Below are 13631 nucleotides of genomic sequence, written 5' to 3' on the forward strand. Positions count from 1 at the left end.
GAGCAAAGGGCCAAGAAGATGGGGCAGGAGCATCAATTACTGGGAAGGAGTGAGAAGTGGAGCTTTTATCAGCTAAAGGAAAGCGATGGCAATTAGTCAGCAGCACACAGCAGGGCCACAGTGTCTTAACTGCAACCCCTGAGTGCACACGGCTATTTTAGGTAGAAGCTTTTAAAAGCTCATCTGTGAAGTCAACGAACTGTGGTTTGAGATGGCTCCCTCATGAGGCAGCGCCTGGATTCTTCAAATAAAAGATCAGCAGAATATTTTCTCTTTCACCACATGAAGTTATATCCCCTTCTATGTTTAACTCTTGAGTAGATCAATATTGTTTGCAGTCACAGCTGTGGAAAGCGTCACACTACACCAAGCACAAAAGACCAGGAAGAATCCAAGAGACTCAGGCTCCCAGAGACAAACTCCTTTAAATAAAAATCCTTTGGCAGAAGACTGTTAAATTCAGAAACTGTCTGAAATGTCAATTTTATATCTTAAACCATAAGATATATTATATCTTTCTAAAAGAAATCAATGTTGTGCTACTGAAATCTGGTCAGCTAATGGCCCTGAAACATGTCTCTATTCCAGCTGTCCAATGCACCAACCTCCTGCTCTGTCTCCGCTGGTGGCTGTGAAGGCTGTAACCAGGAGGAGATGAATTCTCCCCCTGCTGTCACTACTACCTCTGCCAAGAAGGATGCCAAACATGAGGGGAATGTGTATTTTCCCAGAGACATCGGATATACACTGCCAACTTACTTTTCATAAATCACTAATGGATAATAAGAGGGAAGGACCTTCCAGCAGCACAGGCAGAGTGTGCGTGGTGTTAAACTACACTCAAGCAGGTGACTGTAGGTACTGTTTTTTCTCAAGATAAAGTAAACACCATATGGGCCTGTACACGGAGCATCATCTTGCAGCTAGAAGTCAGGCTGGTAGGAAATCTTTGGCCACAATAAATGGCAGTTTATCAAGCCTCAAACCCACTAGTGATGAGCAGCCCTGATATCTGGGACATGGGGAGAGCTCTGCAATTCTCACTCAAACTCATGTTCATGCCAAGAGGGCCCAGAGGCTTTCACGTTTGTGAAAATCTGGGTTCAGTGTGTCTGAACTAAAACCAATCAACTCCCTCAACCCAAAATCTTAAAAGTTTGCTTTAAACTGGACAAACCTGCTTATCAATCAATGCTACCTGTAGCTATCAGCAACCAAAGTATGATACAACCAGTATGAAACCTGCTGTGAAAACAGATGGAAAATACAAAAAAAAAAAAAGAAAAACTGGGCATCTAAATTATTTACAGAAATCTGCCTCTGTTTCACTAAGCTGTGACACCCAGAGGAGAATGGGAGAAAAGACCATGAGAGCAAGGCTGATCTGTGTCTGCAGCACATGGACCACATGCTGAAGGATCGCTCCAAATCCATGTTGACTGCACAGTAATTATGGGAAGGCAGCGTGCGCCCACATTAATTGCGGCAGCCAGCCGGGCCAGAGTGATTCACTGCTGTTCATGGAGCCACCGCTGCTAGCAGGCCAGGCAAGCCTTGAGCCATATACAAAATGAAGCTCTTGATATAGGCTGCTGCTTTCGAAGACATTTCAAAACAAAGTTCCCGTAAGGGTAAATGTAATTTATTTTCCCCCCTGACATGGGCAAACCTTTTTCATTAAGACATGGGTGTTAATGCCATCTTGCAAGCATGGCTCGGAATCCAAATAGGGCTCTCAATCATTTCAGAGAGGGTGGAAAAGATGGAACTATATTAAAAATATTTATTGTATGTAGTAGCACAGAGGTCTCCTGCAGTCTAGCAATTATGTGATACATCTTTGGTCCTGCTGTAGAAGCAAAAAGCAGAGGTCCTTAAAATAATCCTATATTTTTAGGTAAGCGGCTGCAGAACTAAATCAAACTAGAATGGAAAATGTGAAAGAAATAAGACAAGAATCATAATACACCATTCTTGATCTGCAGATTTAAGTTTTAAATTGTCTTTTGATTGATGATTTTATTTCACTTTTTGTGTCTTTTCATCACAATCAAGTGATTAAAAGCCAGAGAGAGAAGCTCTGCAGGCAGATGATCCTGACGTGATTCACTACTGGAAGCGGCCGGGCCGCAGAAGCAGTGCCCAGGGAGCCCAGCACGCATGGCAGGATGCAGGAGCAGTGCCCAGGGAGCCCAGCACGCATGGCAGGATGCAGGAGAAGTGCCCAGGGAGCCCAGCACGCGTGGCAGGATGCAGGAGAAGTGCCCAGGGAGCCCAGCACGCATGGCAGGATGCAGGAGCAGTGCCCAGGGAGCCCAGCACGCATGGCAGGATGCAGGAGAAGTGCCCAGGGAGCCCAGCACGCATGGCAGGATGCAGGAGCAGTGCCCAGGGAGCCCAGCACGCATGGCAGGATGCAGGAGAAGTGCCCAGGGAGCCCAGCACGCATGGCAGGATGCAGGAGAAGTGCCCAGGGAGCCCAGCACACATGGCAGGATGCAGGAGCAGTGCCCAGGGAGCCCAGCACACATGGCAGGATGCAGGAGCAGTGCCCAGGGAGCCCAGCACGCGTGGCAGGATGCAGGAGAAGTGCCCAGGGAGCCCAGCACGCGTGGCAGGATGCAGGAGAAGTGCCCAGGGAGCCCAGCACGCGTGGCAGGATGCAGGAGAAGTGCCCAGGGAGCCCAGCACACATGGCAGGATGCAGGAGCAGTGCCCAGGGAGCCCAGCACACGTGGCAGGATGAAGGAGCAGTGCCCAGGGAGCCCAGCACGCATGGCAGGATGAAGGAGCAGTGCCCAGGGAGCCCAGCACGCATGGCAGGATGCAGGAGCAGTGCCCAGGGAGCCCAGCATGCATGGCAGGATGAAGGAGCAGTGCCCAGGGAGCCCAGCACGCATGGCAGGATGGGTGCTGCTCGGCCCGGCTGCCCCACGCGTTGCTCAGGCTCGTCCCTGCTTGGGGTCATTGCGGGAGGGAGCATTTGGGGTGCAGCACTTCGCTTCACTTCTCAGGCTGTACCACAGCTTCGGCCATTTCAGAAGTGCAGCTGAACCCCAGTTTTAGGCAGAAGAGTTTATTTCCATGGCTTTCTGCCAGCATGAGCCTCAGCCTGCAATAGAGCTACTTGCAGATCTCCCCAAGGACTCACCAGTGAATGCATCCAGTACCTTAAAGAAGACTTATCCTGTGAACTAGTTGCTGAAGTTTCACTTGCTATTAAGATTTGTGCAGAAAGAGTTGAGGCCCTTGTGATTTCTATTCATGGCCTGTCTTAGAAGCAGCCAAATTAAAATCCTTATCATTAAGGAGCTGATAGCTCCCATAATTGCAAGCATCATTCTGTATTAGCTGGAGGGAGCAGCATGACTCACTGGCTAACAGAAGTAGATCTGTTCATAAAATAGGAAAACTTCTAACCAAAGAGAATTTCTTCAGCCATGAATTACTTCAGAGAAAGTACTAATTTCAAACAAATTACTTATATAATTTGTGCTGTCAATACAAGAACTTTCTTCTATGTTAAGAGTCTTTTTGCTGTGTACTGCTCTGAACTACCTTCCTGGCTGACCTACAGTGCATCAATTCATGATTCAAAAGAAAAGTTTTCCCTGAAGGATGAGTCACAGCTCTCTACCGTCCTTCAGGTTAAACCACATTTCCCTTTACTTTCCACAGAGTACATGTTTTAAGAGTTGATGACTTCAACAATTGATATGTTGATCCATTTGCCCAGAATAATCTTAAAACAAATATTAAAATATTCTCATTCAAGGCATCTGTCCCCTATGTGGCTATGTTTCTCTCTGAAAGAATGATCTGTCACTTGAGGGAGAAAATCCAGGAGCATACCATGCTAGTGCAGGTTTAAACAGGATTTTTCAGGTCTTTTGAGGTCAGAAAAATAAAATGGAAAGATAGAAGTAATTGCAGCATGCACTAAGGGGTTGGCTTGTCTCACAGAGTTCATTTCATGAAGACTCCCGTGCTAAAATGGGGTGGTTTTGCTCTAGGAAGAGACTGCAACATACAGCCAGCCAGGCAACCAATTAATGTAAGTGGTGACAGGTCAGAGCCCCGCAGGAGAGCAACTAAGCTACTAGCAAGCCTGCTGCAGCTTCAGAAAGAGCTCCATTTAGTTACAGGCTTGGTCCAACTTGGAGAATTTAGCTCAAGACTAAAATTAATAAGTGGTCTGACTGGACAAGGTGACTCTTCTAACCTCAGGACTGCCTAGACCAAGGTTTAATACCAACCTCAGATCTCTCATTCGAAAGATTTATTATAACACCGGGGATTTTTAATGTATCTGCTAGCTGAAACACCCAGCATCCGCCAACCAGAATTTCAATACCTTCTCTCACTTCCCATAGGGCTCCCTATTCAAGAAAGTTATTTTTAATGCTCTGGAGTCTTTATACTTCCTTCTCCTTAGCAGTATGTGAGTGTGCAGCAGCACATGGGGAGGGATGCAGCCCAAACACAAGTGAGAAGGAGAAATCCCCCAGGTCTGCAATGGTGCAGGAGCAGGACTGGGCCCTAGGTGAGGGATGGGGAGGGTGTCCAGGTGGCCCCATGGCACCTCACCCACCCAGCACCCACAGCAGCACCCAATGCTGGAAATCATGGAGAAAGACGAGTGGCTGGAGCAGTTCTGGTGATGGTTTGGTCTTGGAAAACACCTAAGAAGGGAGAAGAGAAATGCAAACCCTGTCGACGCAGCCAGGAGCACCCTGCGCCCAGGAGCAGTGCGATGGTGGCTGATGGTACATGCAACAAGAAAGACAGCGTGCATCCCTCATTGCACCCCTCTTGCAATCGGCCATCTATCAGTGCTAGATTAAATCACTCAAGTGGTTTGAAAGGCAAGCATCATTTTTTCTGTTACAACACAACAATTGACTTTCAGTTGGAATTTAATACGAAATGGAGCAAAGACCTCACTGGATTGCTGTAGAGAACTGTTTTACTTGAGAAAGGGAAAACTATAAATGGATTAGTAAAACTGTTCTTAATAGTGAGATGAGTCCTAGATCTGTTACAAGCCTGAAGAAGCCAGAAGTAAAAGCAGTCTGCATGAAACAAAAGAATTACACAAAGAGGAAAAAGCAGCTCTCAAAGTACAGAACAAGTGAGAGTACTGAAGAACAAGCAAGCAAAATCAAAGCCCTGGGTTGTTGCACACAAAACCTGAAAGACATAGGGCACATTTTTCTGAACAATTTGCCCCATCAGACTGCTACTAAGTGGACCCATGGGAAAGCTGGGCATTTCAGCTACGTCCAGCTGTGTGTCGCAAGCACTCTGCTCCCTGTGTGTCCATTTCAATTATTATTTTTTCCTTTATATGAGTTTTTCACCTTTTCCAGGAGGGATGTGAGAGATCCCGCCTGCCCTCGTCCACAGCAGGAGCAGTAGCTTGGGTCTCTCATTCCTACAGCTGGTGCTATGCTGTCAGCAATGCTGTTTCCTCAATAATTTTTCCTCGAAGAAGAAATGGCCTCATTAAAGACAGTTCTCACGCAGGATATAAAGGGGCAAGTGGCTTGTGTGGCTTAGGCTCAGTGAGCCAGATGCTCACCATCAACCCTGAATGTCAGGCTTACCCGAATATAATCAGAATTACTGGAGGACAAACACCTAGGGAGTTCCTGAAAAACCACAGCTTGTGGAGTGCTTTCATGGAAAACTCAAGAGTAATCTGAAGAAATAGAATAACTGAAAGATTTGGTGATAAGGTATGAATTGAGCTGGGTGTCCTTGCTGACAGAGCCTGACTCCAGCAGCTACCACTGCAAATTCCCTTGTGTGATGCTTTTATGGAACAGATGTGCCCATTAAAAGAGAGTACAGACTTAGTACCAACATACCAGGAAAAAGATGCAGTTTGATATTTTAGGAATGGAAAGAGAAAAACATACGCTACTTCACACTATTATGTGCTCAAGCTCTGTAATTTCCACATAATATGCAGTTTACTTCCCACAACTTAAGGAAACGTCACTGTCATGAAATAATCTTGATTAATATTTGCAATAGCAGTAACAAAAGACATAAGAAGACACTAAAATGAACCTTTTTTAGATTACTTTCATGCTGTTTTACTGCGTGTAGAAGGGTCTGGTTAAGCCTACACTTTAAAAACCAAGAACCTAATGTAACAAATTAGCTGAGCTGTATGGTCTCAGGGATTGCATGTCAAAGCTTGTAGCTCTATATTGTATATTTTGCTTCCAAAGGCTACATGTGAGCTAAAAATTCCCTCCTGGTGTCACTTCATATCAAATTGCTTTTTAAAAATGTCCCTGCTCAAGGGATGTACTAAAGATCTGCAAACTCCCTGAAGAGGGGGTGGCCTGAGGAAAGAAGCGGAAGGCTTGTATGAAAACCCAAACTTGCCACAGGAGAGTAGCAGTACAACAGCCACCCTTTGGGAAGTAACATCCAAACCAGAGACAAAACGCTTCAGGAAAGCAGACGGAATTGGCTCCCGATATGGAGTGCTCACTGATTGCAGTTAATTAGTATTACAGCTGGAAAGGCAAGCTCTGTGCGGGAGGAGCCAAGTCTAAGGATGGACATGGATTTTGCATACATGCAAATTACAGCTCTCAAAATCAAAAGAGGCATCACCGCATGGCTCACAGAATGTCAGCGAGCAGCAAAGATTTTCAAAACATAAAACTTGAGTAAGACACGTATTTTGTGCCCATAGATGCACGTTAAGGACTAGATGTTACTCTGGATCTCCGCCCTGTAACAGCGTGTCACGCAGCAGTCACTCAGGGAGCACAGTGGTCTCAACCCATTTCCTCGGGCCCCACTCCCTAAGCAGGAGCGGCACAGAGAGCCCTTGCGGGACGGCCAGGCTCGTGCCCCAGCCCTGGAGCGCAGCAGTCCCTTCTGCACGGGACTGCTTTTGCCCAAAGTCTTTATGTGACACTTTGGGGCTGTTGGCAGCGTTTCCTAGCGCTGCTGGTTATTGCATGTTTTCAATGAGCTTCAAGTGCTCTGGATGTGAAGTCACCTCGTAACACCCAGTCCAGGAGTGGCGACCCCAAGGCAGCCCGGAGCAGCGGTGCAGGGCTGTGGCACCCCAGAGCCTCTCTGCTGCAAATGTTGTTGGATGTAAGGAGGGTGCAAATCCGGCAAGGAGGATTTTCTTGGGTTTTTGTCTTTCTGTTTGGGCTTCACAAACTCAGAGGTTTAAATTTAGCCCTCCCACAGCCTGCAGTGGAGCTGCATAATTTATCATGCAATGTGGCGGTCAGGACATTTTTTTCCCCATCTGCTTTGGTGGAGATGTCGTTCCCTGAACTGTTAATGTGGAGTGGGGACCAGCTGCCTGTGCTGTCACACAGTGCTAGCACTGAAATACTTTGCCAAGTTTTAAAACAGAATTCAAAACAGCACACAAGAGCCTCTGGGCCCTCTGTGCTCTCCCTGAAGCCATGGCGGCTGTGCCTGCTGTCAGGAGAGACCAGCTGGACGATGCTGGTGCTGGCCACCTTCTCCAGGCTCACCTGGAGTACGGGGTCTGCAGGCTAAGCCAAGCCTGGCTCTGCAGGACCCTGGAATGAGGGAAATCCCAGGAAACATCAACATCTCTGCAAATTCCAGTGCTAGACACTAGCTCCTTACTCCCCTATCTCCTACTTCACCGGGGCAAGGAATCACAGCCAGGCAGGAGCAGGAGTCCATCCTGCTGCTACCTACAAAAGTACCAGGACTTTTACACATACCCAAAATGATTCATTCCAATTCTGCTGACAAATTCTGTACAACCGAACATCAATTCTGAATTTACTGTACTATTAATGAATGACCAAATACAGCGGTATTTCATCTCAGATGCAAAAATATACGGCTTTGTAAAATGATTTATGCTTCAAATTGTACACAGAGACCATCAGAAAGCAGAAGTGCCAATGCTCTGTTCCAGCTTTGCAAACATCACAGTTACTGTGTAATTTTAAGATTCTTCCATACTGAATATTCAATGTTCCACCTTACTACCTCACTGAAAACGCAGTGGTCCAGCTCTTGCAGCATAGCCCATGATGGCACTCCACTGCTACCGCAAAGTACGGTTTAACCTTCCGCCTGGCTGCCCTGCGCACGCCAACATGCTGCTGAAAAAGTTTCTCCAGAGCCTGTTCACCCCCTGAGTCTAGGTCACCCACATTCCCCTTAGGCACTTGCAGCCACACACTCCTGACACCTCCACAGCCAGAGGCTCCTCTCCTGATGAGTATTTGGGGCTCCTGTGAAGTCCAGCCCTGGGCTGGCTGTTGACTCCCGTCACAGCAACCCATTTTCCCTAGAAAGCATCACCACAGGGGGAAGTCTTGCAGCTCCTGCTAAGACATATTAGGACAAGGAGACTTTTGTGCATCTTTTTATAGGGCTCTCTCTCATGGCTTATCCACACACATTCTTATCTATGATAATTTGGTCTCTTCCAGGCTGATTACAACTCAATGTATAAGACAGCCTCATTAAGATTTTAGCTTAGGTTGAAAATTTGTATTCTCAGTATCCCAGCAAAATTTGTAAGAAAACCGGAATCAGGCACAGACATGCCTGCAGATAAAAGGGCACATTCATTCCCCACAGCATCAGGCAGGTAATCACCAGAAGACCAACATGTGAAGGCGTGAATTTTTTGTGCCCCACACTCAGGGGAATTAGGTGCCCAGTTCCTTAGTGTTAAGGCTATGCAAGCACCTCATTCCCTTTGAAAAACCCTGCCTTCATTTTGACACAAATAGAAGGTTTAGCTGCTAGCAAATGCAAAACTGATTGTCTGAACACCAAGGAGTGAGAAATATTGAGATTTTGAGTAAGGACAAAAGACTATAACACTATGAATACTTGACTGTTGAGAGCTATTGGGGACACAGCAGAGGGAGCTGGTGAAATCCCACTGCTCAAAAGGGTTTGTAGGGGGAGAAATGCACAGGCAAATATTGCAATAGAAAATAAGAGGCCAAACTGAAGCATGAAACCTTTTGACCAGGTTTACAAGGTAGAAGTTCAAGATTATCAGATTCTGAGAAATCCTTTGAATATTACTATGACACTGATGAAATAATATAATAATTGGTTGCTAAACCAGTACAGGAGTGTTCTTACTCACAGGAATGTTAGTCACCAGTTCAGTAGTCTGAAGAGTATTTGGAAGAATATTCATGAATTTCAGTCTTGCACAAATTAATCTCTCCCCCACAACTTCACACTGAAAACTGCTTTATTGTTACCTCTCCACTGATGCAGCCTGAGATTTCAGAGACCCACACATTGGACAGACATCACCAGGTAATTAGATGACCCATCACATCAGCAAACAGTCAAGAGAAAACATTCACAGACTTAAGAATGTCTCTCCTGCGAATGCTGAGTAACAAACAACTGATTTCACTGAAATCAGAACTGATTCACAAAATAACATGGAAACCGAAAAGAACGGGCTAATTATGATAACTGAAGCAGCTCCCTTTCATCACAACCTTTGGGCATGTAATAGTGTTCTGCATCATCAGAAACGCTTGGCTTTCTTGTTTAATTCACATCCAGATCTGGCAGTTGTGCACATGCGGAGAGAAGCTTTGGGGTTTTTTTTTTTCCCAATTTTTTTAGGGAACAGAGACCATAATGAAAAATATTCGAAGAAGCACAGAGGAAACAACAACAAAGTGCTATGAGACATTCTCCTTTTGAATGCACTTTTGTTTCCATAAAGTGAAAATGCTGCTTACTCACTAGAAAAAAAATGAGAGAGATGTTTGTGTATCCAAACACATGGTGAGAAGTTCTCCAGAAAACACAGTCTGCAGTGACTACAGGGGACGAGACCAGGAACCGAGCACACGTGCTGCAGCCTGCAGCTGCTGCCAGGATGCCCGGTGTCACGCGGGAAACGGAACAGCAGACGGAGGTTTTGCAAGAGTATGCCAAGAGGGGATGGGTTTTTTGCACAGAGGACACCATAACTGCACTCGCTCTGAATTCCCAGATAACGTAGGTCAGGATGGGAGGGGACTACGGTTGAAAACATTTCTTTTTCCATGTCAAATCAATTATTATAAAACCTGTGCTTTCCACATGTGTTTAAGCTGGGTGTTCTTGGCAGTTTGGTTTACCTTTATTTCAAAAGTCAATAAAACACCATGAGAAGGTGTAATCACCCTGACATTCACATTCTCCAGCAAGCCTTACATACCACACCACCTCCGCAAGCCACGTCACAGCGGGTGGTACCCTGGGCCAGGCAGCGATGGGAGCTGGGACTTGCCCTGGCTGTGCAGCCTCAGCCCTCGAAGGACCAGCATCACTGCCTGCAGACATGTACAGCCCCTCTGCGGCCTTTAAACCAGACAGATGGGACAGATCAGACACATCATACAATACAAACCAGGAATTATAGGCACATTATCTAAATACAGATTTTAAACCCTTCCTTTTGGTATAGTTCAATGAACAGCAGTACAAATTGAGGTGTATCAGGGTTAACCAAAGATTAAAGACTCCAAAGCAGCACCTATGTGGAACATCAAAATTAAACTTCTCTATTACTAGATCATTACAGAAGAAACTTTCTGCATAGAAAAAGGCAGAAGCAATCCGACCAGCAGCACTGGATCATGTCAGGGGTCAGTCAGGGACAATCGTGTGGGTGAACAGGTTACAAAAAATTCTTTAATAAACTGAAAAATAGTTTTACTGAAAAAAAGTTGTGCTTTAAGTGGCTTTTCTTGAAGGCAAAATATAGTAAGTTCTTAGCAGAAGTAAAGGCAACAAGATTTGCAGCAAAAGGTAATATCTTTTGGTAGACTGAATGAAATAGTCTAAAACAAGACAAGGGATTTGAAGTGCTGGAGCCTCCAGGTTTTGCCTTGTTTGCTGGTTACATTGGTTGATCTAATAAAACATGAGACTCCTCTTTTCAAACCTTGCTATCTTGGATCCTCTTAGATAATGGCAGTAAAAGCTGCTCTTTTACCGTTTGGCGTTATGATTGTTTGGGATGTTAAATTCTGTTCTCCTCTTATTTTAAAGGGAATAATAACAATGATTTATTTAGTCTATAGATTATTGTCCAGAACAGAAGTCAAATATTTCATTAGATTTCAGTTGCCACAGTGTATATACAGGAAAAGGTAGTGTTTTACTGGCTGGACTCACTTTCTCTCCCCTTCCACACACACCAGGTCAGCAACAGACGTGGGCAACTCTACCAAACCAGAAGGGCAGTGATTTGGGTTCACTCAGAACAGGAAGAAAAAAGGCTTTTACTTAAGCCATAGGAAAAGGGCCTTAAGTCTTGAAAACTCTGAATACCTCAGATGATGTACTGATACATTAACAGAGTTCAGCACAGGCACGCCTGGCAGTGCTGAGCTCGGCAGAGCCCTCCTCCCGCTGAACAGAAAAAGGATGGATCCTTCTGGATTATCAGGTTAAGCACCACCTGGAGAAAACAGACTCCTGTCGCAGCCTTTAATAATGATCCTTTTGAGCCACCACCAATCTTTACTGCTCATTAATTGAATTTGCTGTTTAGCTGATGGTGCGCTGGGTGAGCCTGTGTGCAACGCAATCCTTTTTCATATATTCTCTAAAGCCACAGAAACTTGACCGTAAAAACACGGCATTACAGCGGGCAGGCAGATAACCCCTGTGACTGCACTCTTTGTGCGACTGATGTTAGGAGACTGAATGGGAGATGAAAGAAATGAGCAAAGGAATGGATGAAAGCAAAGAAAGGTGATTCTGCCTGCAAACTGGCACCAAAAAAGTATTTGATACTGTCTGTTGGCTGTGGCGGCATTCCCCTAATGACAAAAGAACCACACACCCCCCACCCCGAATCTTTCATTAAACCTCAAAAAGCAAAGGAAACTTCTGCTCCAATGCAGACATTAAACAGGGTAAAATTTAATGGCACTTGTCAGAAATAAGATGTTCCAGGCAGACTGGCTGGTACGCAGCATTTCAGCCTTTCACTAGAGAGTGGATCTTCCCAACAGGCTGATGCCAACGGGAAGCGGCTGGAAGACTTGATTCCAGGATGTGGGGGGCTGCACACACTGCCAGGAATGTAACACTGTATGTCCCAGTAATGAGGCAAAGGCTCAGTGATGCTGAAAGCATCGATAGGATAGTGCAGGAGGACCAAAGCTCTGTGGATGCTGATAAGAAACATTTACATTTACATTTGAAACCTTTTCCCAAATGCAGCACAGAGATATTTGGGAACCGCACCACCTACATGCACAATGCAAGCGTAGGTGGTGGAAGTGGTTTTTAACTCATCAGGAAAAAATACTTTTGTGAATGAAATAGGAACTTTCATGGAAAGGCTCCATCTTCTATAGCTCCTTGTAGCTACAAGCAAAACACAAGATTACTGGTTTTTAGATCAGAAGACAGGGATTCCTCTTTGCTTTTATTTGCTTTCTATACAAGACAGATTTTCTAGGAAGAAAAAAATATTCCGAAACATTTTGCAAATATTTCTTGTTTTAACCTTGTGCTAGGAAAAGAGCCAGCTATTCCCAATCCTCTGTAGCAGAATGTCAGAGGTAGAACCTTCTAAAACAACACTATGTACTGTCAAAAGCACATGGGGCTCTCAATTTGCAGGCATTTCATAAAAGAGCAGAAGAAGAGTGAATGCAGCTGGTGGTACACCTCCGTAAGCCATCCAGGCTCTCTGGCAGCTGCAATTCCCCAGTCTCTGCAGTCACTGCCCGGTGCTGCTGCTGCCAGCCTCCCCCCTGCCTCCTGTGGTCCCCTCCTACCCAAAGCAGCAGCCTCTCACCCAGCAGCCTTGTGTTCTGCCTTGCTTCTAATCAAACTTCCCACCATGACTGTAGCTGCAGAATACAAACACGATGCCCAGCAACTGCTCTTCTATGACCAACTCCATATACAGGGAAATCAGGGAGCAAATCCCACTGTGTTTAGCCCTGTAGTTTCCTCAACAGAATCTCATGTGGCTCAAGGCCAATATCTTCAATTAAAAAAAAAAAAAGAAAACACGCTACAAGAATAAGATGTAAGGGAAAACCCTATAAATAGTCTCCTAAAGTAACTCACATTTGTACAAGTCATGAAAGGGTGACCCAACACATTCTTGTCTGAGAAGGTATGATGTTTAAATCTTCAAACAGCAAAGTTCTCCTCTGTTTTGTAACTGAATGGAAGAAAATTAATTTTTATGGTGCAGCAGCAGGAGTAGCAAAGATTAACCCTGACTGCACACAGCTGAATATGAACAGTCCTAACACCTCCCATCCTTCCTACACGAGGTTAATACTGCTGCAGGTATCTGCCTTTCCCCAGCCTGAGATTTCATTAAATATGTTTCCATTTAAGCAGTCTTTTTTTTTTTTTTTTTAATGAACATGGTGTGCCAAAATAAAGATGATGTAGCTCAAAGTGAAATCAGAAGACGTGTTCAAGGCCTATAAATGTTAATACTGTATTTTCCATAGAACTCTGTTTGATAAACTTCTCTATGAATATTCCAGGCATGATTTCTATTATGGCCACATTTCCCCACTCAATCGCTGGATTTCATTTCACTATGAATAAGTAACTATCCAGGGATTTTTGGCAGCTTAGTG

This window comes from Strix uralensis, chromosome 14 (assembly GCF_047716275.1).
Source record: "Strix uralensis isolate ZFMK-TIS-50842 chromosome 14, bStrUra1, whole genome shotgun sequence".
Taxonomy (NCBI): Eukaryota; Metazoa; Chordata; class Aves; order Strigiformes; family Strigidae; genus Strix; species Strix uralensis.